Consider the following 26,905-nt stretch of genomic DNA (forward strand, 5'->3'; position numbering starts at 1 on the left):
TTCACAATTTCCCCTAGGAGGGCACACGGTTTTGGCACTACTAGGTGCAGTGGGATCACTGCTTCATTTATGATCCTAAGGTCTTGGATCCGCTGATAAGACCCATCCTTCTTTTTAAACCTATAACAATTCAATTTTAATTTGGGAAAAATTATTTTTCATTTTGGTTCTTTAATTTCATAGTTATCAATATATCTATATTAATATACACATTTCTTTTAATGTTATGAAAACGTCATGCTTGGCGTTATAGAGTTAAATGGCAATAATGGGGTACTACGGGGGAGTTAACACAGATCAAAAGTAGAGTAACTGCCTAAGTCATTTTTAATTTTCATGGGTTCAATTGGAGTAAAAGGCTTGTAAATTACCCGGGCACCAAATTCCCCTGGTGTTTTAGGGCTGCGAGATTAGTAACCCCTAAGTCCAGGATTCCTTATGGCAGGCGTCCTCAAACTGTTTACATAGGGAGTCAGTTCACTATCCCTCAGACCGTTGGAGGGCCAGACTATAGTTTTTTAAAACCTATGAACAAATACATATGCACAGTGCACATCTTATTTTGAAGTTAAACAAAATAAATAAATGGAGCACAAACACCAGGCAGACAGTACTAATGTCCTCGGCTGTCTGCATGTGGCACACAGGCTGTGGTTTGAGGACACCTGCCTGCTCTCGGTGCTCATGAAGAGGATGTGGTTTCAACCCAAAAGCTTGGAAACTCCGCAATTTGTTTAAAGGTGATTGGGCAGATGGAGTCCCTGATTCACCCATGCACGACTCCTGGGAACCAGGACATCACGATCTGATCCCTTAAATTCATGTGTGGATTGACATTGCCACTAATAAGCCAGCACGTATAAAAGCCTTACTCCCTCCCGCAACAGAAAGGTTTCTTGTTTCCAAGATTTCAGGAAACATGGCAGGCCCGCAAAAACAACCGCTCCAAGTTCCTAAAACCACCAAGATGGAGGCCAACCCTCCCCCTGCCCTCTCCATACCCCTCCCCATCGGCTTTATCCCATTTTTCAGGAGGACTCTGGGAGTGGGAGAGCTGACTTCCGACCCTTTGGTACGACTACCACCTATCAGTTTCCCGGGGGTCGGAGAGAGAAAAAGACTCACAAGCCATTTTTGAGTCCCCCCACCCCACAACACACACTAGGGCTTGCACGTCTTATCAACCGCCCAAAATGGATGACTCAACAGTGTTCGATTCTCCCCCTAAGGAAAGCAACCCCAACACCTGGGGAAGACCCCCAAGTCCCTTTTTGGGTTTAGTTCATCCCCTTTTATTCCAGGGATTTGTATAATTGGAAACAACAAACTCCCTTTTTCTGACAAACCACAAGGTCGGGTTTCTTTGCTAGAAACAGGTTTCCATACTCATCAGCCCACCTGGGACGGATTGCCAGCAACTTCTCTAGGTACTGTTCACAACACAGGAACAGGAGCCCTTCCAGAGAGAGGCCCAGAAGACAGTCAATGGACCTGATGGTCAGCCAGCAACAATTCCCCACTTGAGAGAAACTCTTTTTGCCACTACACGAACAATGTGGAATACAAACTCCTAGCAAGGAACGGAAGGCTTGACCAGGTATTACCACTTGCTCTTACAAGGCCTCCGCGGGAGAGCTAGGAAACCTATGAATTTATCTAAGGTCAGTGAGAATTTTCAGGCTCTTACAAGAGAATGTCCACCTGCCTTTTTAGAGTGGCTTATGGAAGGCTTCAGGCTTTATACCCCTATTGGCCTGGAGGCCCCCGAGAACAGGTGGGCAATAAGCATTCCCTTTATTACCCAGTCTGCCTCAGACACGGAAACGAAGTGGGAAGGGTTTGAAGGGGAAAATCTTAGTGATTGGTAGAAGTGTCTCAGTGGCTGTATAACAACAGAGATGACCCAAACACGGGAGACATAGAAACTAGCGAAAATACTAGTAATTGCCATGAGAGACCCCAGAGGCTCGGGAAAAGGAGATCAGGGCCCACTCACGGAGAGACTGACCTGTGGGCACCGCCAAGGCCTAGGGAAGGATCAATGTGCCTACTGCAGAAAAGAAGGACATTGGAAAAACCAGTGGCTTGAAAACCCGAGGAGAGGTGGACGACCCTCCACTAGAGAGGACAGGCCTCATCCTCACCTAGAAAAACCCAAGTAAGTAACAATAATGCTTGAAGAATCTGAATGAAGGTGTCAGGGCTCTGTGCCACTTGGTCCCCAGGACCCCAGGCTAACTCTCCAAGTAGAAGGCCAGCCAGTAAATTTCTTGGTGGACACAGTGGCCACCTCCTCAGGTTCAGAAAACAGTACGGGCACATTGACAAAAGGGATGATTTGAATTACTGTCAGCATATGATTGCTTCCAAAAATTACTCACACCACAATGTTTGCATGGAGTTTGGGTGGGCTTCCCAAGATATCAAGATAAAAAATATCTATCTGCCCTCTGTGCCAGTTAGCAACATGGTTTTGATGGCACTGGTTCCTGGCTCAGCTGCTGAGCCAGTGAAGCAGTTATAGCAGGAGAGGGTAGGTGGCCGGTGGCCATCAACAGAAGGACAAAATCTCCACAGTGGGCTTCCTCTTTCAATATGGATCCACTTATGTCACCTGCTGGACACTATCTCTATCCTGGACTCAGAATCGCTACCCCAGGTCTAGAATGCAGCTGGCAGGTACACACTATTTGAAACAGTCTCTGGTTAGCACACGGAGCAGAAGAAGAGGGAGAAGAGGAGACTGGAGCACATCCTGGCCCACTAGACCTTGAGGATGATGTTCCCACTCAGAGAAGCCAGTCCACATAGAAGACCACATGGCCAGCCCCTTGATGAGACACGACATCGCTCAAAGACCCATGGCCCTAGAGGGGACAACAATGGAGACACAGTGTGGGTATTGTGGCCAAACTGATCCCACCACACCAAGCATAACACTAAGTGGGTGCAGCAGAAGAGCAAGGAATCAGAGCAGCAAGGTCCCCAGGGAATGCCAAAGGTGGACTTTGGGGCCAGGACTTGGTGCCCCAACAGACTGGACTGGAAAACACTCCTAAATGCCAACACACAGTCCTTGAACTAACTATGAGCCTTTCTTTCTTGTTGTGTTTTGTTTTCTTTTATTGTCATTGGATTTTTGTTGTTTTGTTTCTTTTCCTGCTTGGCTTAGCTCAGTCTGATTTTGTGCGTGTTATTACCTCTACGGGTCTGTCTAAATAAGATAGGCTGGATGAACAATCTGGAGGAGTAAACACGGGACCAACACTTCAAGGGGGGCAAGGGAGAGAGGAAGGTGGGGGGAAAGGAAGTGGTGTAAAGAAACCCAGAGACAAGGAAACAACAAGTGATGCAAATCGGTGGTGAGAGGGATGTAGGAGGCCTGGTAGGGCATGATCAAGGGTAATGGAACCAAGAGGAATTACTGAAACCCAAATGAAGACTGAGTATGGCAGTGGGCACAAGAGGAAAATCACAGAAGAGTGAGCTGGGAAGCAAGGGCCAGTAAAAGACGTCTAAATAAAGGCAGGTACATATATTTATAAATGAGCACGGGCAAATCGATCTATGTCCATATATGTATAGATTTAGTATTAAGGTAGCAGATGGACATGGGGCCTCCACTCAAGTACTCCTTCATTGCAAAAATACTGTTGTACTAAATTGGCATTCTATGATGCTCACCTTCCCTACACGATCACTGAAGACAAAGTGGCTGTGTAAGCAAATGTGGTGAAGAAATCTGATAGTGCCCAGCTATCAAAAGACATGGCGTCTGGGGTCTTAAAGGCTTGAAGGTAAACAAGCGGCCATCTAGCTCAAAGCAACAAAGCCAATATGGAGGAATCATACCAGCCTGTACGATCACAAGGATTCAAAAGGTTAAGGCATCAGGCATCATGAGAACAAACTATCTTATCATGGCGAATGAGCGGGGACTGCCTGGTAGAGACCCAAACCCATTTGCAATCCAATGGACATCCCCTTACAGAAGGGTTTCAGAGAGGAGATGAGCCAAGACAGGGTATGAGATAGGAACGATGAAACACAACTTTCCTCTAGTTCTTAAGCTTCCTCTTCCCCAACTATCAGGATCCAAATTCTACCTGACAAATCTGGCTAGACCAGAGATTGTACACTGGTACCGATAGGAACTGTAAACACGGGGAATCCAGGGTGGATGAGTCATTTAAGACCAGTACTATGAGTGGAGATACTGGGAGGGTGGAGGGAGGGTGGGATGGAAAGGGAGAACCGATGACAAGGATCTACATTGACCTCAATAGAAAAGTGGGTGAAGGGGGACATCAGACAGTGAAAGATATGACAAAAGAATTAGTAAATTACCAAGGATTGATGAGGAAGGGGTAGCAAGCATTGAGGGGAAAAAATGAGGAGCTGAGGCCAGGGAATTGGGTGGAGAGTGGATATTTTGAGAACAATGAGGGCAATGAATATACAAATGTGCTTTATACAACTGATGCATGCATGGAATGTGGTTAGTGTTGTATGAGCCCCTGATAAAAAGATCATAAAACAAACTAACAACAACAAAAAAAGATCTGGGCAGAGGGCTCATGCAAGGATGATCTCAGGCTGGATCGGACCAGTAAAAATGGCTACTGGAGTCGCCTCACCCTGTGTCTTTCCTGAGTCAGGCATCAATCTTAGGGCCCACAGTCCCAAGCGCTGGACAGTGAGGGAGGCGGGGTTCTGAGGCCATTCCACAGGGGGAATGGCCATCCTGTGCTGCAGGGCCCACCCTCCTTGTAATCCAGCTGTGTGGGGCATGGCTTTCATGGAGTCCACACCATGGGAGCGCTACTATTCATGAGGGGTTGGCAGGAAGGCTCTGCTCAAGCACACACACCACCAACTAGCTAGAGGACCTCGGTGAACAAAGCCTGAGGCGGAAAACAAGCCCACTAACTGATCCTGTAAGAAATACAATCAGCATCCAGAAACCAGCAACTGGGAGTAAGAGGCAGCATACCTTGGGCCCAGCCCCTCCCACTGTAATCTTCAAGGTGTGACATTTCAAAGCAGAGGAATTTCAAAAGGCACTGCCAGGACTGTGGAATGAGCAGCTCATTTGTTTACATGGATACTATGTGGTACAGACGTACTACCTCCTCCGTTCCAGTCCTCTGAGACAAAAACCCTTCCAAGCAGAAAGCCATGCATCTGAACAGTATCCACCAGCCACTCACGTCCAGTCCTGCTGCCTCCAAAGAGCCTTCCTGAGTTTGACAGATCTCTCTGGGGACAGATAGACCTTGGTCTTTGGCTCTGCGTGAGAAAGAATTCACGTGGAAGCCTGGTCTGTGATCCAAGTGAGCTTTAGGAGAGTTAGAGAGGCATGGTGGGCAACCCTGGTCGACCCCAGTGGCTGATTTGAATTTACTTGGCCTAGGTGGGTCAATCCATGTACAGCGCCCACCCAGGTGTACCACCCCTTCCTGTCCGGAAAACTGACCCTCTGAGCGTGCACAGGGCACCACTCCTACCTGGGGTCTTAGCCTGGCCCTCTGGGCATGCATAATGGATGCCACAGTCCCTAGGCTAGCTACCTAACATTTACCCCGTGAAGAGATATGGACCCAAATCTTTGGGGAACTGGGCGACAACATCTCTAGCTACTTCCTGCTGGCAAAAGGAGTGAACTGGGGCTTCGAGTCCATACCCTTCCTACATTGCTGGTTGCATAAGTTTGAGGTGATCCAGGAGATGGTAGTCGTGGAGTTGGCATACTTGGTTCAGAGGCCTTGGTACCCTGAGAACTTCTGGAAAAACAAAGGGTCAAAAAGTTGAACAGTTTGACAAACACAAGGCTAAGTTTGTGAGGTGGCACTGCCCTTGAAATTAGGCGAGTGTCACAGGAAATAAAAAAAAATCTTAGGATTATCATGCATGTGTGTTTGTTCACTGTAAGTACAGGAACAGGGATAAAAGCATTCACAATTTCCCCTAGGAGGGCTTTGGCACTACTACGTGCAGTGGGATCACTGCTGCATTTACGATCCTAAGGCCTTGGACCCGCTCATAAGACCCATCCTTCCTCTAACCCTATAATGCTTCAATTTTAATTTAGGGGAAATTTTTTTGTTTGGGTTCTTTATTTCATAGTATCAATATATCTATATTAACATATACATTTCTTTTAATGTTATGAAAACGTCATGCTCGGCGTTATAGAGTTAAATGGTAATGATGGGGTACTACAGGTGGAGTCAACAGGGATCAAAAGTAGAGTAACTGCCTAAGTCATTTTAAATTTTCTTGGGCTCAATTGGAGTAAAAGGCTTGTAAATTAACCGGGCACCAAATTCCCCTGGTGCCACCTACTATGGGTGGAATGTTCAGGGGTGTTTCAGGGCAGGGAGCTTAGTAACCCCTAAGTCAAGGATCCCTTAGGGCAGGGGTCCTTAAACTGTTTACACAGGGGGCAGTTCACTGTCCCTCAGACCGTTGGAGGGCCAGACTATAGTTTTTTAAAACCTATGAACACATTCCTATGCACAGTGCACATCTTATCAATGTCCTTGGCTGTCTGCATGTGGCTCACAGGCTGTAGTGTGAGGACCCCTGCCTGCTCTAGGCACTCAGGAAGAGGATATGGTTTCAACCCCAAAGCTTGGAGACTCCACAATTTATTTAAAGGTGATTGGGCAGAAGGAGTCCCTGATTGACCCACGCAAGACTCCTTTTCCCTTCCCCTATTACTCAGAGTTCATAGTTATGTTTAGGGGGAACCAGGACATCCCGATCCGACCCCTTAAATTCGCGTGTCGATTGACATTGCCACTTATCAGCTAGCATATAGAGAAGACTTACTCCCTCCCCCAACTGAAAGGTTTCCTGTTTCCAAGATTTCAGGAAACATGGCAGGCCCGGAAAAACAACCGCTCCAAGTTCCTAAAACCACCAAGATGGAGGCCATCACTCCCCCTGCCCTTCACACCCCCCTCCCCATCAGCTATATCCCATTTTGCATGAGGACTCTGGGAGTGGGAGAGCTGAATTCTGACCCTTTGGTACCGCTGCCACCTATCAGGTTCCCGGGTGCCAGAGAGAGAGAAAGACTCACAACCCATTTTTGAGTCCCCCCACCCCACAACACACACTAGGGCTGGCATGTCTTATCAACCCCCGAAAAGGATGACTCGGCAATAGCCATTCTCCCCTTAAGGCAAGCAGCCCCTACACCTGGGGAAGACGCCCAAGTCCCTTTTTTTAGTTTAGGTTGACCCCTTTTATTCCAGGGATTTGTATAATTGAAAACAACAAAATCCCTTTTTCTGACAAACCACAAGGTCGGGTTTCTTTGCTAGAAATAGGGTTCCATACTCATCAGCCCACCTGGGACGGATTGCCAGCAACTTCTCTAGGTGCTGTTCACAACATAGGAACGGGAGCCCTTCCAGAGAGAGGCCCAGAAGACAGTCAGTGGACCTGATGGTCAGCCAGCACGCACTCCCCACTCTTGAGAGAAACTCTTTTTGCCACTGCATGAACAATGAGGGGATCCAAACTCCTAGAAAGGCCAGGAGGGCTTAACCAAGTATCACCAGTTGCTCTTACAGGGCCTTCGCGGGAGAGCTAGGAAACCTATGTATTTATCTAAGGTCAGTAAGAATTTTCAGGCTCTTACAAGAGAATGTCCGCCTGCCTTTTTAGAGTGGCTGATGGAAGCCTACGGGCTTTATACCCCTATTGACCTGGAGGCCCCCGAGAACAGGCGGGCAATAATTATTGTCTTTATTACTCAGTGTCCCTCAAACATGAAAAAGAAGTGGGAAGGGTTTGAAGGGGAAAATCTTAGTGATTTGGTAGAAGTGACCCAGCGGGTGAATAACAACAGAGATGACCTTATCTCGACAGAGGCAAAGAAACTAGCGAAAATACTAGTAATTGCCATGAGAGACCCCAGAGGCTCGGGAAAAGGAGATCAGGGCCCACTCAGAGAGACTGACCTGTGAGCACCGCCAAGGCCTGGGGAAGGATCAATGTGCCTACTGCAGAAAAGAAGGACATTGGAAAAATCAGGAGAGTTGGATGACCAACCACTATAGAGGATACGCCTCATCTTCACCTATAAAAACCCAAGCAAGCAACAATAATGCTTGAATAATCGGAATGAAGGTGTCAGGGCTCTGTGTCACTTGGCCCCCAGGATCCCAGACTAACTCTCCAAAAAGGGGGCCAGCCAGTAAATTTCTTGGTGGACACAGGGTCCACCTTCTTGGTTTTGGAAAAGACTACAGGTTCATTGTCAAACGGAAATATTTTAATTACAGGGGCCACAGGCCAGACCCAAGCACACCCATGGACAATGGCCAGAATAACAGATTTAGCACAAGAGACAGTTACACACTCTTTCCTGGTAATGCCTCAATGCCCCTATCCCCTAATGGGTCGGGACTTATTACGATAAATGGCGGCCATAATTACTTTCTCACATCTGCAACCACCTTAACCCTTGAATTTGAAAAGGCAAAGGTTTTGCTCACCGCTCCAATTTCAGAGGGATCTGTGTTTTATCAAGGAGCAGAAGAGACCTCCTCAAAGGAACTCCGTGATAAATGGGTAAAAGATATTCCTTTTGTTTGTGCATAGAACAACCTGCCAGACCTTGCTGAACATCAGGTATCTGGGGACATACAATTTCTGAGCTCGGTCACACTGGTGAGTGTCAAGCAAAACCCTACTCCATGGAAAGCAAAGGTGGGTATTATGTTCACATATGCAGACTAAAAAGGACAGGCATTTTGGTGCCCTGCAAGTCCACATGGAATGCTCCCCTGCTGCTGGTGTAGAAGCCAGGAACTGAGGACTTTCAACCGGTGCAGGGTCTCGGAGAGGTAAATCAAGGGTAGAAACTGTCCACCCCACGGTACCAAACCCCGAGACCCTCCTGAGTACTATTCTGTCAAACTGAATTTGTTATACTTTTTTGGACTTGAAGGATGCTTTGTTCTCCACACCCTTGTCTCTGTAAGTCAACCCAGTGAAGACTTACAGGAATATAAGGAGGAACGCCCCCAAAACCCCTTATTCCTGTATGCAGGTGACCTCCTCCTGGCCTCTGAAATCCTGGAGGAATGCCAAAGGGCTACCGAGGACCTGTTAATAGTCCTTGGCCAATTTGGGTCCAGGGTATCTGCAAGAAAGGCTCAACTGCGTGTCAATAAAGCTGTATACCTTGGCTACCAACTGGAGGAGGGAAAACGGACCTTTTCCCCTAGCCGCACAGAGGAGATCCTCAAAATCCCAGTACCTGAGACTTCGAGGCAGGTGCAAGCGTTTCTAGGAGCTGTGAGGTACTGTCCATTGTGAAATTTTGGATTTGCAAATGTAACCAAACCAAACATTTCTGGGGTGAAGACTGTGTAGTATGGCAGAGACCAGATCAAAACCAGGGATGCACAAGGTAGACAACAGTGGAGGAGGTGGGGAAAGGAAAATAAAAGGATGAATATAAGGAAGAAAAGGGAAGTGGGGGCATGGGGCACTAATCCACCCAAGGGGAGGGTATTGTTTATATCTCCACAGGGAAAGTGGGACCAGACTTCAACCCAGTGCCGCAAGGTGTGAATGCAATATCCCGGCGTGGAGTAGGGCTCAGCACCAAAAATTAAGTGGATTCCTGCCCCTTCCCCGAAAAGAATTTGTTTCAAATGATGACATTGATTCTGCAGCTCCGGGAGATGAACATATCTGATCAGAGCACACGGGAGCAGATGAAGGGGCAGGAGGAGACAGTGGAACACAGCCTGGCCCACGAGGCCGTGAGGATGATGTTCCAGAGTAGAGCACCCAGTCCACAGAGAGAACAACATGGCTGGCCCTACTATGAGACATGATGCCCCTCAGTGACTAAGGGCGATACAGGGACAGCAACGGAGACACAGTGTGGGAATTGCACCTGACCTGATCCCACCACACCGAGGCAAAGCACTGGGGGAGTGCAGTGGAACAGCAAGGGAATGGAGTGGCAAGGTCCCCAGGGAATGCTGAAAGTGGACTTTGGGGCCAGGGCGTGGTGCCCCAACAGACTGGACTGGAAAACGCTCCTAAGGGCCAGCAAACGATCCTTGAACGAACTACAAGCCTTTCTTTTGTGAAGTGTTTTGTTTTGTTCTTTGTCAGTGGTTTGTTTTTGTTGTTTTATTGTCTGGTTGTATACTGTTGCTTTGTTTTCCTCTGCCTTGTTTTCGTGCATGTTAGTGTCTCCACAGGTCTGTCTGAATAGGACAGGCTGGATGAACTATCTGGAGGAAATACAATAGGACAGACAGTTCCGGGGGTACAGACAATTCTGGGTAGGGGAGGGGGATGAGGGTAAGGATGTGGTGTTAATAAACACAGGGACAAGGGAACAACATGGGACCCAAAATGGTAGTGAGGGGGGAGTGACAGGTCTGATGGGGAACGATCAAGGGTAAGGTTGCGTAGAGTAGAGGTATAGCTGTAGCCCAGGTGGGGACGGAGCATGGTGGTGGGGTAGGAGGAAAGTCAAGGGAGAGGGAGGAAGAAGCTGGGAGTCAAGGGGCATTTATGGAGGTCTAGACAAAGACGTGTACATGCAAACATATATATGAGGATGGGGAAATAGATCTAATTTTCTCCATTTATAGGTTTAATACTAAGGTGGCAGAAGGACCTTGGGCCTCTACTCAAGCACTCCCTCAATGCATGAATACTTTCGTTTATTAAATTGGTACTCTATGATGCTCACTCTCCCGACACAACTGCTGAAGCCAAAGTGGGTGAACAAGTAAATGTGGTGAAGAAAGCTGATGGTGCCCGGCTATCAAAAGAGATAGTGACTGGGGTCTTAAAGGCTTGAAGATAAACAAGCGGCCATCTAGCTCAGAAGCAACAAAGCCCACATGGAAGAACACACCAGCCTGAGTGAGCGAGTGATCCCAAAGGGATCAGTTATCAGGCATCAAAGAACAAAAAATCATCATATCATTGGCTGCACACCTCCATGATAGGATCGCTGAAGACAAATGGATGCATAAGCAAATGTGGCGAAGAAAGCGGATGGTGCCCGGCTATCAAAAGAGATAGTGTCTGGGGTCTTAAAGGCTTGAAGATAAACAAGCGGCCATCTAGCTCAGAAGCAAAAAAGCCCACATGGAAGAAGCACACCAGCCAGTCCGATCACGACGTGCCAAAATGACCAGGTATAAGGCATCATGCAACTAAAAAAAAAGAATATGTGTATGTGTATATATATATATATATATATATATATATATATATATACCATATTGAATGAAGGGGGAAGTGCAGAGTGGAGACCCAAGGCCCAAATGTCGGCCAGTGGAGATCCCCTCATAGAGGGGTATAGGAGAGGAGATGGGTCAGTCAGGGTGCAAGGTAGTACCGACGAAGAGCACAGCTTTCCCCCAGATCCTGGATGCTTCCTCCCCCCAACTACCATGATCCGACTTCTACCTTGCAGGGCTGGATAGGGCAGAGGTTGTACACTGGTACATATGAGGGCTGGAGACACAGGGAATCCATGGTGGATGATACCTTCAGGACCAAGGGTGCGAGGGGCGATGCTGGGAGAGTGTAGGGTGAGTGGGTTGGAAAGGGGTAACTGATTACAAGGATGCATATGTGACCTCCCTGGGAGAGGGACGGCAGAGAAGGGGGGGAAGGGAGACTCCGGATAGAGCAAGATATGACAAAATAGCGATGTATAAATTACAAAGGGCACATGAGGAAGGGGGGAGCGGGGAGGGAGGGGAAAAAAAGAGGACCTGATGCAAAGGGCTTAAGTGCAGATTAAATGCTTTGAGAATGATTGGGGCGGGGAATGTATGGATGTACTTTATACAATTGATGTATGTGTATGTATGGATTGTGATAAGAGTTGTATGAGTCCCTAATAAAATGTAAAAAAAGAAAAGGAAAAAAAAAGAAAGAAAAGAAAATGATTAGGAAAAAGAATGTACAGATGTGCTTTATACAATTGATGTATGTATATGTATGGACTGTGATAAGAGTTGTATGAGCCCCTAATAAAAAGGTTAAAAAAAAAAAGGTAACCAAACCCCTATATGCAAGTACTGGGGAAAGGAAAAAGAACTTAAATGGACTGAAGTAGAACAGCAAGCCTTTGAATTCTTAAAAAAGTCACTCATATGGGCATCCTCTCTTCCCCTTCCAGACATAGAAAAGCCCTTCCAATTGTCTATGTATGAGTCCAGAGGGCACAGCAAAAGGAGTGCTAACCCAGAACCTGCAGCCATGGAAGAGACCTCTGGCCGATCTTTCAAAGAAATTGGACTCTGTAGCTGCAGGATGGCCAAGCTGCATGTGAGCTGAGGCTGCCACCGCCATCCTAGTTATAGAAGCTAGGAAGCTTACACTGGGACAGGATATTGCTGTGGTAGGGGGACATATGGTTGAGCCCCTCCTAACCAGACCCCCGGACCGGTGGATCTTGAACGCCAGGATTATGCAACCAATCCCCCTGAGGTAGTGACCGTCCTCATGCCGTCCCCAGTGTTACTGCCACAACCTACATACTCGGAACAAGATCCAAAGGTAAGCCAAGAGCTGGGTTGCCAAAGACACTCGGAGCATCCAGTGGTGCTGCTCCATCCTTAAGGAAGAAGATTCATGCCAGAAGCTCTGGGGAGAGATCTGATTCAAGGACTACATGAAGGTATGCACTCGGGATCCTCTAAATTGTCTCAGTTGCTCCTCAGGTACTTTTACATACCCAGCCTTGGACACGGTGGCAGGTGTCACCCACCGTTGATTGCACTGTGCTCAGGGAAACAACTCTAGAAAAGAAAAGGAGCAACCCCAACCACAAGCTCGAGGTAGTAGTACTGGAGAATTCTGGAGGTGGACTTTATGGATATCAAACTTAGAAAGTATGGCTACCAGTATTTGCTGGTGTTCGTGGACACCTATTGTGGATGGGTGGAAGCCTTCCCAACGAAGAAGGAAACCGCTGCCACTGTGTGTAAATTATTAGTAACAAAAATTGCCCCTAGATTTGGCCTTCCCACCATCTTGGGGTCTGACAATGACCCAGCATTCATTGCTCAAATTACTAAAGTATTAGCAATGCTTCCAAATATTAACTGGAAGCTCTCCTGGGCTTATAGGCCCCAAAGTTCAGGGCAAGCAGAAAGAATAAACAGAACCCTAAAGGAATTGTTAGTTAAGTTGCATTCAGAAACTGGCGAGAACTGGGATGATCCTTTCTTTACCTTTTGCCCTACTTTGAGTCCGCTGCACTCCCTATGTGAAAAGCATGACACCATTTGGATTTATGTTTGGCAGACCTTCCCCAATCCTCCCAAGGTTGAAGGAAGTAGAAATAATGGAATTCACCAACCGGTCCCGCATCAAGTGCCTGCAGGTTGTGCAGCAGGTGAGAGACAAATCAACTGCTCTGACACCTTCATTTTGCGTCCAACCAAGGGAATGGTGAAGAGGCAGCCCACAACTTGCAACCTGGAGACTGGACGTGGGTAAAGAAGCACCAACCCGACACCTTAGAACCTAGGTGGACTGGCCCATACTAGGTGATACTTACAACACCAACTGCTGTTAAAGTAGTTGGGAAGGGGGCATGGATTCATCAGTCACAAGTAAAAAAAAAGCCCTCCCTGAGCATATCCTGAAAAGATGGACACTCAGAAAGACAGAAAAATCCTCAAAATTAAGGCTTTACAGAACTTAATTGTTTTGTCTGAGTATTGCTGACAGCACCAGACATTTCCCCCAACCAGAAACACATCTGTGGACTGCTATTCGAACCTCCAGCAGTGAATATGTAACCTCTTATACTGGGTATGGCCCCGTTTTCACTTTGATTTGTTTGACTTGCTAGGAAAGAGTTGGCATTCCGGATCCTTTAAAGATAAAGGGCACAATGGGGCCCATAACCGGAATCCCATCCTATGAGTGCAGAATACCCTCTATAGAAAGAAGGCTCCAAACAAACCATATCTATATATGCCTGGCTGATGGAACCCCTAACTGCCAAAGGGAGGGACATTACCATTGTGCAGCTTAGGATTGTGAAACTATCATCTTCAGGGTGGAAACTTGTTAACGGCGACCCTATTATTTTTATAAGAATGGGACTAAAGTCGGAGGGGTTTGATTCCACCACGTGTATAGTTTCCAAATGTAACCCAATAAGAATTGGATTCAAGCGTTATTGGGTTCACTGGGAAAACATGGGGAATTCAACATTATGTAAATGATAGAGATCCCAGGGCAACTTTTACTATCCAGCAAAGTAAAATATGGCAACCTCCCGTCCATAAAAAGGCCCAAACCTGGTGATAAATCCTGAAGAGCTACAGCTGGGTGTCACTAAGATTCTTTTGCCGCACCCTCCAGACTTCAGTAACTTTCCCGTTCACCGCTAACCCAACTCAAAGGGCCCTTCCCATTCAGGAACCACCTCAAGGTTTTATGTTTGATACTCTGGATGCTGTATTCCAAATTATGAACTCAAATCCTAACCTCACAGCTGATTGTTGACTTGTCTGAACCCTGCTCCCCCTTACTATGTAGGCACAGGTACAAATAGCACTATTGGTGCAGAGTGTAATCAAATTAAAAATGTTAGTATGAAGGATTACACGAAGCAACAGTCTGTAGGTGAGGTTAGAATGGACTCAGTTCTAAGCTCACTTTAAGATTTGCAAGGGCAAGGGCTGTGTTTTTATTCATCTAATTAACCCTTAAGTATATCAAGATATCGAGATTTTTGCCTTCAAGCTGTTCCCATTGAACCAAATGTTAATCCTTATTTGTTATCTGCTCCAATGAGTACTTGCTTTACTCGTTCCACAGTACTAACACCCTGTCTCTTTTCCCCAGTATTAGCAGCGGACTCAGGTATTTGTGTACAGTGCATGTTGTTCCTCAAGTGTACCTGTATTCTGGTGAAGGAGGTAGGGATCACTTTGGAATTTCTGGATGAGTTAAAAGAGTCCCAATTTTGGTCCCATTGTTAGCAGGGCTTGGGATTATGGGATTAGCTGCAGTCGGGTCAGGTGCTTTAATACGAGGACATTTAAACTATCAGACTCTTAGTCAGCAAATTGATTTAGATTTACAGGGATTAAAAAACCCTGTTTCCCATTTAGAAAGATCCTTAGACTCCCTTGTAGAAGTTGTGTTGCAAAACCGCTCAGGGCTTGACTTTCTCTTTTTGAAACAAGGAGTGCTGTGCATGGCATTGGGAGAAACTTGTTTTATCCAAACCATTCGGGAATCATTAAAGATAGGTTAGACCTGGTTAGGAAAAGATTAGAGGAAGGAGACAAGAAAAGAAATGAAGGAACCAATTGCTTTGAAAAGCTATTTAATTGGTCAACCTGGCTAACTACCCTAATAACGACCCTAGCCGGACCCCTAATCCTCCTCCTGCTAAGCTTCACATTTGAACCAATAATAACCAATAAGCTAGTGGCATTCCTTACACAGAAAGTACAAGCCATAAAACGCTTAGTGCTGAGCCCACCATACACTGGGCTGACTACTGCAGATTCAATGATTTCAACTTGGCTAAAAACAGGAGGGAATGTAGCAGCTCTGGGAAAAGCTCAAACAGCCTGACAAGAGAAGCCAGTTTGAGCTGACAGAGCCATTATGAATGGTAAATAAACTAGCTATGAACTGTCAATGAACTAGCTGATATTGGGGAGGTAGGCTGTGCAGACGTAGCCCAAGGGAATGTACAGAAGGAAATGGATATTCAGAAGGCTTGCGAGAACGACCAGAGCAGTTTTTGTTCAACTAAGGATGGCTAACCACAATACCCCACTTCTGTGCTCTGCTTGCTTGCTTGCACACCTGCACATTGCAAAAGTATAAAAACCTTTGCAAAATTAGACTGGAGGCCACTCAGTCTCCTCTCAAGAGAGCTGACAGTCCCTGAGCAGGAAATGAAACTTGTTCTGTTGACCTTGCCGGCGGTCTGGGTGGTTTTCTTTCTGGGAATGGACAGTAGCTACAACAGACACAGGTTGGCGCCATTCTGCCTGGGAGTGGGTCACGTGGCTTGGAAAATGGAGGCCGCAGGTTATGGCCTAGCCACAAGCCAGCCTGGGGCCAGCCACCCAGCCAGAGTCCTGCCAAATCCAACAGGGTGGACGCGGGCGCCCCCAGTCATCCGCTGGCCAGAGCCCCGGCACACCACTGAGCTGCGAGAAGGCTTTGGGAATCAAAATCCTCCCAGCCTCCAGGCAGCAGTGTCCCAGTCCCCTCCCCAAATGCAGCCTGGGGAGGCAGGCGAGTTCCCGGGAAGGTAGGCACAGAAAGGCACTTCAAGTCCCGCACACCAGCAAGAAACGGTGCAAAGATGGACACAAAATGCTAGGGCTGTGGCAATACTCTAGAAGTGTCCACAGGGGCCTCCACGGTGTTGGGTGGGCACGGCACCTGGATTGGCACACCTAGGCCTGGCGAATTCAACTCAACAATTCTCCTGAGGGTGGTGAGGTGAAAGGAGCCAGAGGGGCTCGCAACCCGTGAGACCAGGATGGGAGGGCCCACTCCTGGGGCCGGCTTACATCATAGCTCCAAGTCAGACAGCACAGCTTCTGTTAGACCTCTCCGGGGACAGGTATGCCTTGGTACTTGGCTCCACCTGAGAAACAGCTCATGCCGAGGCCTGGTTTGGGATCCCTGTGAGTTAGGGAGGCGTGATGGATGAAGTTGGTCAACCCCATTGGCTGAATTGTTTAATTGAATTCACCTGGCCTTGGTGAGCCAATGCAGGTGCAGCACCCACCCAGGAGTATCTCCCCCTCCTGGCTGGAAACCTGAACTTCTGAGCATGCAGTGTGCCACTACTTCATGAGCCGGTAGCTCGGACATCTGAGCATGGGTAGTGGATGTGCCAGTCCCTATGCCAGCTCCCTAACAGGTTTCCCAGCCAAAGGTCTGCCTTCTGGAGCTTTTCTATAGAAAGCACTTAGTTCCGGACCTCTACGCATTCGGGGTGATGGATGCCTTTGTCTCCGTGCTTGCTTCTTTGTAATTCTGGAATGGTGCTTGTTTCACAAGATCGGCGAGGTCAGGATTTCTGAGCTGGTTGGCTACCAAGCACAAAAAAATAACCAACAGATTGATATAGCAACTCCTATTTGGTTTATTATGGACCATACAAACGTGTGTCTGATACGTCTCTCCTAAATTTCTGAACCTTGACCTCCTTGCCACGTGTACATGGAAAGCAAGGATTCCAAACTCTGATCACCACATCTGACTGTTCCCCCAGCCCCTCTGAGCCTCCCCCCCCGCCCCTTGTCTTCCAGAGGCGCACTGTCAACCAGCAAAGTCGGACCTCTCCATTTCTCAGAAGGTGAAGATTGTTATGTGAAATTACCCTGTGTTTAAATGTTAGTGATTATGCTATTTAAAAGACAAATGTGTGAGCCAACTGGGGGCAAACAAAACTCATTTCAAACACCAGCTCTGTGTCCTCTAAGGGCCCGTGTACAACTGCTACAACACAACAATGGGTCCTGCTGGGTCCCCATTAGCATCTGGGAGGAAGGCTGTTTATTTCAGGGAATCCTACCTTGGTCCCTTGGTGTTAATTGCAGACTCACTGAGTGACAGATTGTATCTGACATGCACCATGTTTACGGCAGCAAACACCAACACTTTGTCAAACTCCGTTTGGTATTGCTCCATCCCTCCATCATTCTCCCTAATGAAAAAAATAATTAACACATTCATATAAAAGCACAGGATGAGGAGAGCTTTAATTTATTCATCTAGTTCAGCGTCATCCCTGTTATCAATATATGACAAGTTAAAGAGGCTTAATTAAAAAAGCAGCAGTAAAGTAATTTAGGAAACTGAGGGATTGTCACAAGTCCTGGTTGTGACAGCATGTTTTGTGCATCATGGAAGATAACAGATTTACCTTCTCTGGTATCTCATATCCATCATCCCCAAACTACCTGCTCTTCGGGGTAGAGAGAGCGAGCTTTTCTTTGAAAAAAGTGCCTGGGTTTGGTAGCTGCTCACAGGATGGCAGGTGTAACGTATTATGAGAACTTAACAAGGCTCTGAGAAGGTGGTTATTGGAAGGTCTGGCTGGAGAGTAAGGTCATGACTCCTGAAGGATTCAGGATCCAAAAGTCAAGTCATAACTGGATGCCAGAGACTTTCTCAATCCAGCCCTCTTTGCCCCTCCCCTAAAGCCAATACATTTTTTTTTTTTTTTGCATCGGGAGGACTCCTTATACTCTTCTTACACAAGGGAATTGGTTACAAAACAAACATCAAAGAACTTGAACATTCCTAAACTCTTTTTTTTCTTTTTTTAAAAAATTATTTAAAAACATTTTATTGGGGGCTCATACAACTCTTATCACAATCCATCCATCTATCCATTGTGTCAAGCACATTTGTACATTTGTTGTCATCGTCATTCTCAAACATTTGCTTTCTGCTTGAGCCCTTTGGTTTTTTTTTTGTTTTTTTTGTTTTGTTTTTTTAATTTTAAAAATTTATTAGGGGCTCATACAATTCTTATCACAGTTCATACATATACATACATCAATTGTATAGAGCACATGTGTACAGTCCCTGCCCTAATCATTTTTTTCTCCTTTCTTTTTTTACATTTTATTAGGGACCCATACAACTCTTATCACAATCCATACATATACATACATCAATTGTATAAAGCACATCCATACATTCCCTGCCCCAATCATTCTCAAAGCATTTGCTCTCCACTTAAGCCCCTTGCATCAGGTCCTCTTTTTTTCCCCTCCCTCCCCTTTCCCCCCTCCCTCAAGCAAATACATTTCTAAGGGTTATGGATTCGACTTCAGAATCTTTCTCAAACCCAGGACCCTCTTCACCATTATTGGCTAGACCTGTTCACCTCTTGCCTTATATATAAAAATATGGGTTTATTGTAAGTCTGGGTCTGTTAGGTTTCTCAGGTAGGACATGTCTCGGTCCTTGGCTACACACTAGAAAGAAAGTCACACCAAAGCCTGGTTGGTGATCTGAGTGGATTTAGAAACAGGAGAGAAGGTTCCAGCATTACAGTAAACTGAACACGGGCACCCTCATGACACTGCACACCCAGCCCTGCTGAGTGGAAGGCAGGGAAGCAGCTGAAGGGGAGGGGCGGTGGTCTCCAGGTTCCAGCCTTTTAAGGGCTTTCAGCTGCGTGGTGTCAATTGCGCTCTCCTGGCTTGGGCTTGAATTGGTGTATGCCCCTTAGCCCACATTGGCTTCCAACGTCCTGTAGGGGGCCCCGTAAGTATGGAGAGGAACAACACGTTGTCTTGCTACCTAACAGGTCTATATTACTGTATGGCTACATTGAGATGGAACTAGCCTCTTTAGACAGCCTATGTGGTTCACCAGGAGCCACAGGCCCCAGCGTTCCCTGTTACCACCTTAAACCTTAAACTACTGTTGGAGTTTATATTACGTGTGTGTGTGTGTGTGTGTGTGTGTGTGTGGGCATGGGACGTTTCCATGCCAGAGACCTGAAGTTTCACAAATAGGCATCCAGAACAGAACTCATACAGGCTCTAATAAGATGCTCAGATGCTTCTCACTAGGATGAGAATTCATCCAAGTGTGTGAGCAGTTCATATCTTGTAAGGGAGAACAGGTCAGTAGTGTAACTAGAGAAGAGAGCAAAGGTCAGGGGAAAGGGAGGAAGCGCGCAGATATCTGTGCTCTGTGTTTGGTCACAAGACAAGAAACCAGGCCTCCCTGCAAAAGAAAGCAAAACAGCAGGTCCCTCGGATCTAGGACATCTTTAAACATGACCTATACAACACTCGGCTCAGGGAGGCACCTTGGAAAGCCATAAAAGCCCGAAAAGAGGGACAAGGAGAAAGCCCGAATCTTTGGCTTTCCCTGCTGTGCTTTCAGTATTGAAATGTGTGTGCATGAAGCCTTTGAAATTTCTGAATCAGAGAGTGGATTCACAAGCGAAGCTCCTGCTTTATTCTTCACTGCATTTTAGCCCAACTCCTTGGTGAGACATGTAACAGAAATTCTGGACTTAGGAGCCACTTGATCCTTGGACACTAGGAGATTTCAGTGGAATCTGAAACAGGGCTCTAACCACCAGCTGGACTGGCCTAGGAAGCCCAAGTATTCAGTCTCCCAAACACCAACCTCCCGTTGCTCTTCATCTGCTTCCACCTTGTTCAGCTTTAGTTGTCCGTGGAAATTCTTGGCACCCACCTGATGCTTCGGAACCCAGAAAGAAGGAAAGGTAAAACTGGGATTCAAATGAAACAGACTGAAGCAGGACCATAGCCAAGATGTGCCCAGGGCTCCCCGCAGCATTTGTCACCGTCATTCCTCTCTTCAGACTCAGATGTGGCAAGGTTCAGAAACAAGCTTTACCAGAAAGAACAGCTGTGAACCCAGCCTGCTTCCACGTGAGAAAAAGCTCTTTACACATGAGTTCCTGAGGTCAGCCCAGCCCCTTCCCTCCCAGAGTCCCCTACTCTCTGGTGAAGCATTAAAGCAAGTCGAAGTAGAGATTTGCTTAGAATTAAAAAAATCACTTTTCACAATAGCACGGCACATTCTGGATGGCAATCACGGCTGCACAAAATGTATCCGTCCTCCAGCCATAATGTTGGTGCCTCAGTGACCACACACACACATTGTGTGGCAAGACTCAGATTCTATTCCATTTGTGATCAATTGTTTCCTCCCTCTCCATACTTTGCACGTATGAGACATGCTCTCTGGAGATGGTTGAGGCTTGTCTTGTCACCAAAAATCATCTCTGATGCCTTCCTTTCCAGTCACTAATTAGATGTCTTCACTCAAAGAATTGCCAATAATTTGAGGTTGTGGAGGAGAGCTCCTTGAGCTCCCCCAGACAACAAGGAAGCCAAGTGTCACCATCATTTTCTTGAGCTTGGAGGGAGCATTAGTGTTCCAGAGGCTGGGGATCCGTCACTGCCTGCCCACTGCACAGACAGGGCAGGTGATGATTATAATTGCTTCTAGACGTCCTGCCATGGTCAGTTGAAAGACAAACCCTTAAACACTGCCCGACTAAAATAAAATGGGAGTACACAGACATTTCTGCATCATTGCCGGGTGAAAATATACTGAGTGGAGTTGGATGAGATGGCAGCAAGTGCTTAAGGAAGGGATGCTGTGGGAATACCAACAAGATGACTGTCAGTCTCCGTTTATTCTCTCATCTGCTTTTTTTTTCTCTTTCTTTCAGGTCCAAAAGACATGACAGATATGTAAGGAAACAAATGTGTCCATTTGCAAAGGAGTTTCCCACCCACCCACCCCCATCCACCCCCGGATTCCTTTGAGCAAGTCAGTAGAAGTTGCTTTTTTTTTTTTTTTTTTTTAAACCTGGTTTCTACTATGGCAATTTCCGGAGCTGCTATGTGGCTGTGTTTAAAAGTCTCCTTTGGGATCCAGAGTGCAATCTGAGTCACAGAGGCATCCTCCCAGGCCCAAAGAGCAATGTGACCTCATTTCAGAAGGTTGTTCTTATTTCCATAGACGCAGAAAGGAGTTCAAGCTGTTGATCTTGACCATGGCTGTCGAGTCAGCTTCTCATGGGCAGCGGAGAAAACTGTGCCAGTCTGTGCTACCACCATGGCTGGAAGGGTCGATGTGTGGATGGAGATGATCAGGTATTTCGTCCTTATTCTATTTCAGTCTGGAAACATCGCTGAAGCCTGCTCAGTGTCATAGCAACACACAAATCTTCACTGACAATCTGGGGCACTTAGGCTGCAAATCGAACATGGGTCTTCCCGGTGAAAGACGATAAGAGATCTACCACTTATGCACCGTGGCCCTCACCTCAAACCAGAGCAGTCATTTCCCACAGATCTACCGGAGTCCAAACCAGACCACAATGCAGAATGACGGAGATTGCCACCAGAATCTGATATTGATGTAGAAAAAAACTAACTACCGTTTTATTGACTCCAACTCATACTGACCCAATAGGACCAAGAACTGGCCCTTTGGGGTTTTGAGACTTTAAATCCTTACAGCAGCGGTTTTCAACCTGTGGGTCGCGACCCCTTTGGGGATCAAATAACCCTATCACAGGGGTCACCCAATTCATAACAATAGCAAAATTACAGTTCTGAAGTAGCAATGAAAATGATTTTATGGTTGCAGGTGACAACAACATGAACTGTATTAAAGGGTGGGGGCATTCAAAAGGTTGAGAACCAGTGCCTTACAGAAATAGACAGCCTCATATTTCTCCCATGGATGGGCTAGGCAGTTCAAACCCCTGACCTTGCGATTAGCAGCTTGATGCATAGTCCACTACACCACCTGAGCTCCTAATGATCTAATAAGAGACACTATTGTTAGATCTCTCGTGGGAGAGATATACCTCAGTCCTTGGCTTCACGCGAGAAAGAATTCACTCTGAAGCCTGGATTGTGATCCAAGTGAGTTTTTTGAGAGAAGTTTCAGTTTTATATAGGCACCTCAGGGCCTCTCACACCACCACCACCCCCACCCACCCCCAGCCTGCCTAGAAGCTGCTGGAGAGAAAGTCACTCAGTGGGCTCTGGGATCCTGCCTTTCCTTTTTCTTTTTTTTTAACAATTTATTGGGGCTCATACAATTCTTATCACAGTTCATACATATACATACATCAATTGTATAAAGCACATCTGTACAGTCTTTGCCCTAATCATGTTTTTTCTCCTCTTTTCTCTTTTTACATTTTATTAGGGACTCATACAACTCTTATCACAATCCATACATATACATACATCAATTGTATAAAGCACATCCATACATTCCCTGCCCCAATCATTCTCAGGGCATTTGCTCTCCACTTAAGCCCCTTGCATCAGGTCCTCTTTTTTTCCCCCCTCCCTCCCCATTACCCCCTCCCTCATGCTACCTTGGTAATTTATACATCATTATTTTGTCATATCTTGCCCTATCCGGAGTCTCCCTTCCCCCCTTCTCTGCTGTCCCTCTCCCAGGGAGGAGGTCACATGTGGATCCTTGTAATCAGTTCCCCCTTTCCAACCCACTCACCCTCCACTCTTCCAGCATTGTCCCTCACACCCTTGGTCCTGAAGGTATCATCCACCCTGGATTCCCTGTACCTCCAGCCCTCATATGCACCAGTGTACAGCCTCTGTCCTATCCAGCCCTGCAAGATAGAATTCGGATCATGGTAGTTGGGGGGAGGAAGCATCCAGGATCTGGGGGAAAGCTGTGTTCTTCATCGGTACTACCTCGCACCCTAATTAACCCATCTCCTCTCCTAAACCCCTCCATGAGGGAATCTCCATTGGCCGACACTTGGGCCTTGGGTCTCCACTCTGCACTTCCCCCTTCATTTAATATGGTATATATGTACATATATACATATATACATATACACATATATACACACACTTATATCTTTTTTGTTGTTGCATGATGCCTTATAACTGGTCCCTTGGCACCTCGTGATCGCACTGGCCGGTGTGCTTCCTCCATGTGGGCTTTTTTGCTTCTGAGCTAGATGGCCGCTTGGTCACCGTCAAGCCTTTAAGACCCCAGACACTATCCCTTTTGATAGCCGGGCACCATCAGCTTTCTTCACCACATTTGCTTATGCACCCATTTGTCTTCAGCGATCCTATCATGGAGGTGTGCAGTCAATGATATGATTTTTTGTTCTTTGATGCCTGGTAACTGAATTCTTCGGGCCACTCGATCACACAGGCTGGTGTGTTCTTCTATGTGGACTTTGTTGCTTCTGAGCTAGATGGCCGCTTGTTTATCTTCAAGCCTTTAAGACCCCAGTCACTATCTCTTTTGATAGCCAGGCACCATCAGCTTTCTTCACCACATTTACTTGTTCACCCACTTTGGCTCCAGCCGTTGTGTCGGGAGAGTGAGCATCATAGAGTTCCAATTTAATAAAAGAAGGTATTCATGCATTGAGGGAGTGTTTGAGTAGAGGCCCAAGGTCCTTCCGCCACCTTAATATTTAACCTATAAATATAGACACATAGATCTATTTCCCCATCCTCCTATATATATTTGCATGTACTTGTCTTTGTCTAGACCTCCATGAATGCCCTTTGACTCCTAGCTCTTTCCTCCATCTCCCTTGACTTTCCTCCTGCCCTACTACCATGCTTCGTCGCCACCTGGGTTAGAGTATACCTCTTCTCTAAGCAACCTTACCCTTGATCATTTCCCACCAGGCCTGCCACTCCCCCTTTTCTACCATTTGGGTTCCCATGTTTTTCCCTTGTCCCTGGGTTTGTTAACACCACTTCCTTACCCCGCTTACCCCCCCACCCCAAGTCCCCCCGGAACTGTTGGTCCCATTGTTTTTCCTCCAGATAGTTCATCCAGCCTGTCCTATTCAGACAGACCTGTGGAGACACTAACATGCACGAAAACAAGACAGAGGAAAACAAAGCAACAGTATGCAACCAGACAACAAAACAACAAAAAGAAACCACTGACAAAGAACAGAACAAAACAGTTCACAAGAGAAAAGCTTGTAGTTTGTTCAGGGATCGTTTGCTGGCCCTTAGGAGCGTTTTCCAGTCCAGTCTGTTGGGGCACCACGCCCTGGCCCCAACGTCCACTTTCAGCATTCCCTGGGGACCTTGCCACTCCATTCCCTTACTGTTCCGCTGCACTCCCCCAGTGATTTGCCTCGGTGTGGTGGGATCAGGTCAGGTGCAATTCCCACACTGTGTCTCCGATCCTGCCTTTTCTTCTACTTTTTTTTAGTCGTTTTATTAGGGGCTCATATTACTCTTATCACAAACATATATATATATACATATATATATATATAAATTGTGTAAAGCACGTTTGTACATTCATTGCCCTCATTATTCTCAAAACATTTGCTCTCCACTTAAGCCCTTGGCATCAAGTCCTCATTTTTCCCCTCGCTCCCCGCTCGCCCATCCCTCATGAACCCTTGGTAATTTGTGAGTGGTGATACTGGGAAGGTAGAGGGAGGGTGGGTTGGAAAGAGGGAACCGATTACAAGTATCTACATGTGACCTCCTTCCTGGGGGATGGACAACAGAAAAGTCGGTGAAGGGAGAAATCGGACAGGTCAAGATCCTGCCTTTTCACTTCCTCCATAGGGAGGCATAGTTGATGGTGCTGGTCAACCACATTGGATAAATTGAATTTAACTGGCCCAGATGGGCCAATCCAGGTGTAACGGCCACCTAGGTGTACCACCCTTTTCTGGCCAGAAGTTGGAACCTGAGCATATGTAATGGATGACCCAGTCCCTATGCTAAGCTACTTAACAGTATTTGCAAGATGCCTAGCATTGTTCTAAGCTTTTTGTATGTAATAATGCAATAATTCCACTTAACAAGCCTATGTGTGGAGTCTATTCCTGCCTCATTTTACTGATGAAAAATCAGTGGCACAGGATAACAAAGTCATGAGCCTATGACCACACAGTGAGGAAGTGGAAAAGAGAGATTTGAACGTAGGCTGCAGAGCCCGTGCCCTGGGTGCCTACAGCTGCCACATAGGACACACAAAAGCATGAAACAGACTCGGCGTAAGACATTAGGGAGTTGGGAGGACTGTAGCATGCATGTATGTGCTAGGACTTTATGAGAGTAGCTGCTACTCAGATCCAGAAGAGAATAAAAGCCTTTTGCAAAAATTATTTTTGCCAAGAGAGGGTGGAAATCTGCATCTTGTGTGAAATCCCCCAATCTGCACATGTGCATAGCTACTTCAGAAGGTTCCAAACGATGTGTGCTGTGCGGCAAAGCAAACTGAGCTCAGGGGGAGCTAGTCTGTGGGTTATGTTAGCCAGAAGGTGAGCAGTGTGAACTCACCAGCCACCACTCCAAGGGAGAAAGAGGAGGCTTTCTGCTCCCATGGACTTACTGTGTTCAAAGTGGCAGGGAGAAGTTCCCTGCGGCCTATGATTAGGATCTCGGAGGGTGAGGGTGGATGGACTTGGTTGAGACCTGGCTTCAGGGCATTTCCCAGAAGGGCTTCCTCCAGTGGCTCTGCCTCCATGAATATCTGATGACCCTGAGGGCAGCAAAGTCCTAAACACACTCGGGCAGTGGTTCTCAACCTTCCTAACACAGGGCCTCTTGTTGTGGTGACCCCATGACCATTAAATTATTTTCTTGCTACTTCATCACTGTAATTTTGCTACAGTTATGAACTGAGTGAGCCCTGTAAAAGGGTCATATGACTCCCAAAGGGGTCGCAACCACAGGTTGAGAACCACTGCACTAAGGTTTCTCCTTCTGGGCAGCTCTACCAGTGTCTGGTGTGCATAGTTCTGTGAGGTGAAAGAAAAAGAGAGAAATGAACTTAGTGTCTGCTTCTGGTGACAGTTGACGTGGGTGGGCTTTCTCCCTTTGTCAAGACCATCTCAAGCCGTTTGTCACCACAACAGAGGGAGCCACGCACATAAAGCAAGAAGAGGAGGCAGCACGGCAGGACAGTAAGCAGAACAAAGATTGAATAAGCACAATTCACGTCAATCATGAATCGGGTCCCCTTGAGATTTCAGGAAGACCCCAGTCTAGTGACATTATATCAGGTTTAGGTATTGAGTGAAGGGACCCTCTTGGCTCCCCTCAGCCCCTATCTTGCTTTCCCATTGACCCTGACCTTTGCATCGTGATTGGTCCTTATTCCAGGAGGATGGTTGGTTTCATAATCACGGCATATGGGAATGTGTTAGTTGATAGGTAATACAGGCACAGCCTCTGGAATGGGTAAGTGAGGAGGCGATTTGGGCTTGCTCTAGTTGTCCTTGACATGACTGGCGGAATGGATCATGTGAAGTGATTTGAGATCGGTGTTCAGACCTGATAGGTCATCCAGGCCTCTAGCGAATCCTGGCAGTACCTTAGTTTAAGGAAAC

Source organism: Tenrec ecaudatus, chromosome 15, assembly GCF_050624435.1.
Source record: "Tenrec ecaudatus isolate mTenEca1 chromosome 15, mTenEca1.hap1, whole genome shotgun sequence".
NCBI lineage: Eukaryota > Metazoa > Chordata > Mammalia > Afrosoricida > Tenrecidae > Tenrec > Tenrec ecaudatus.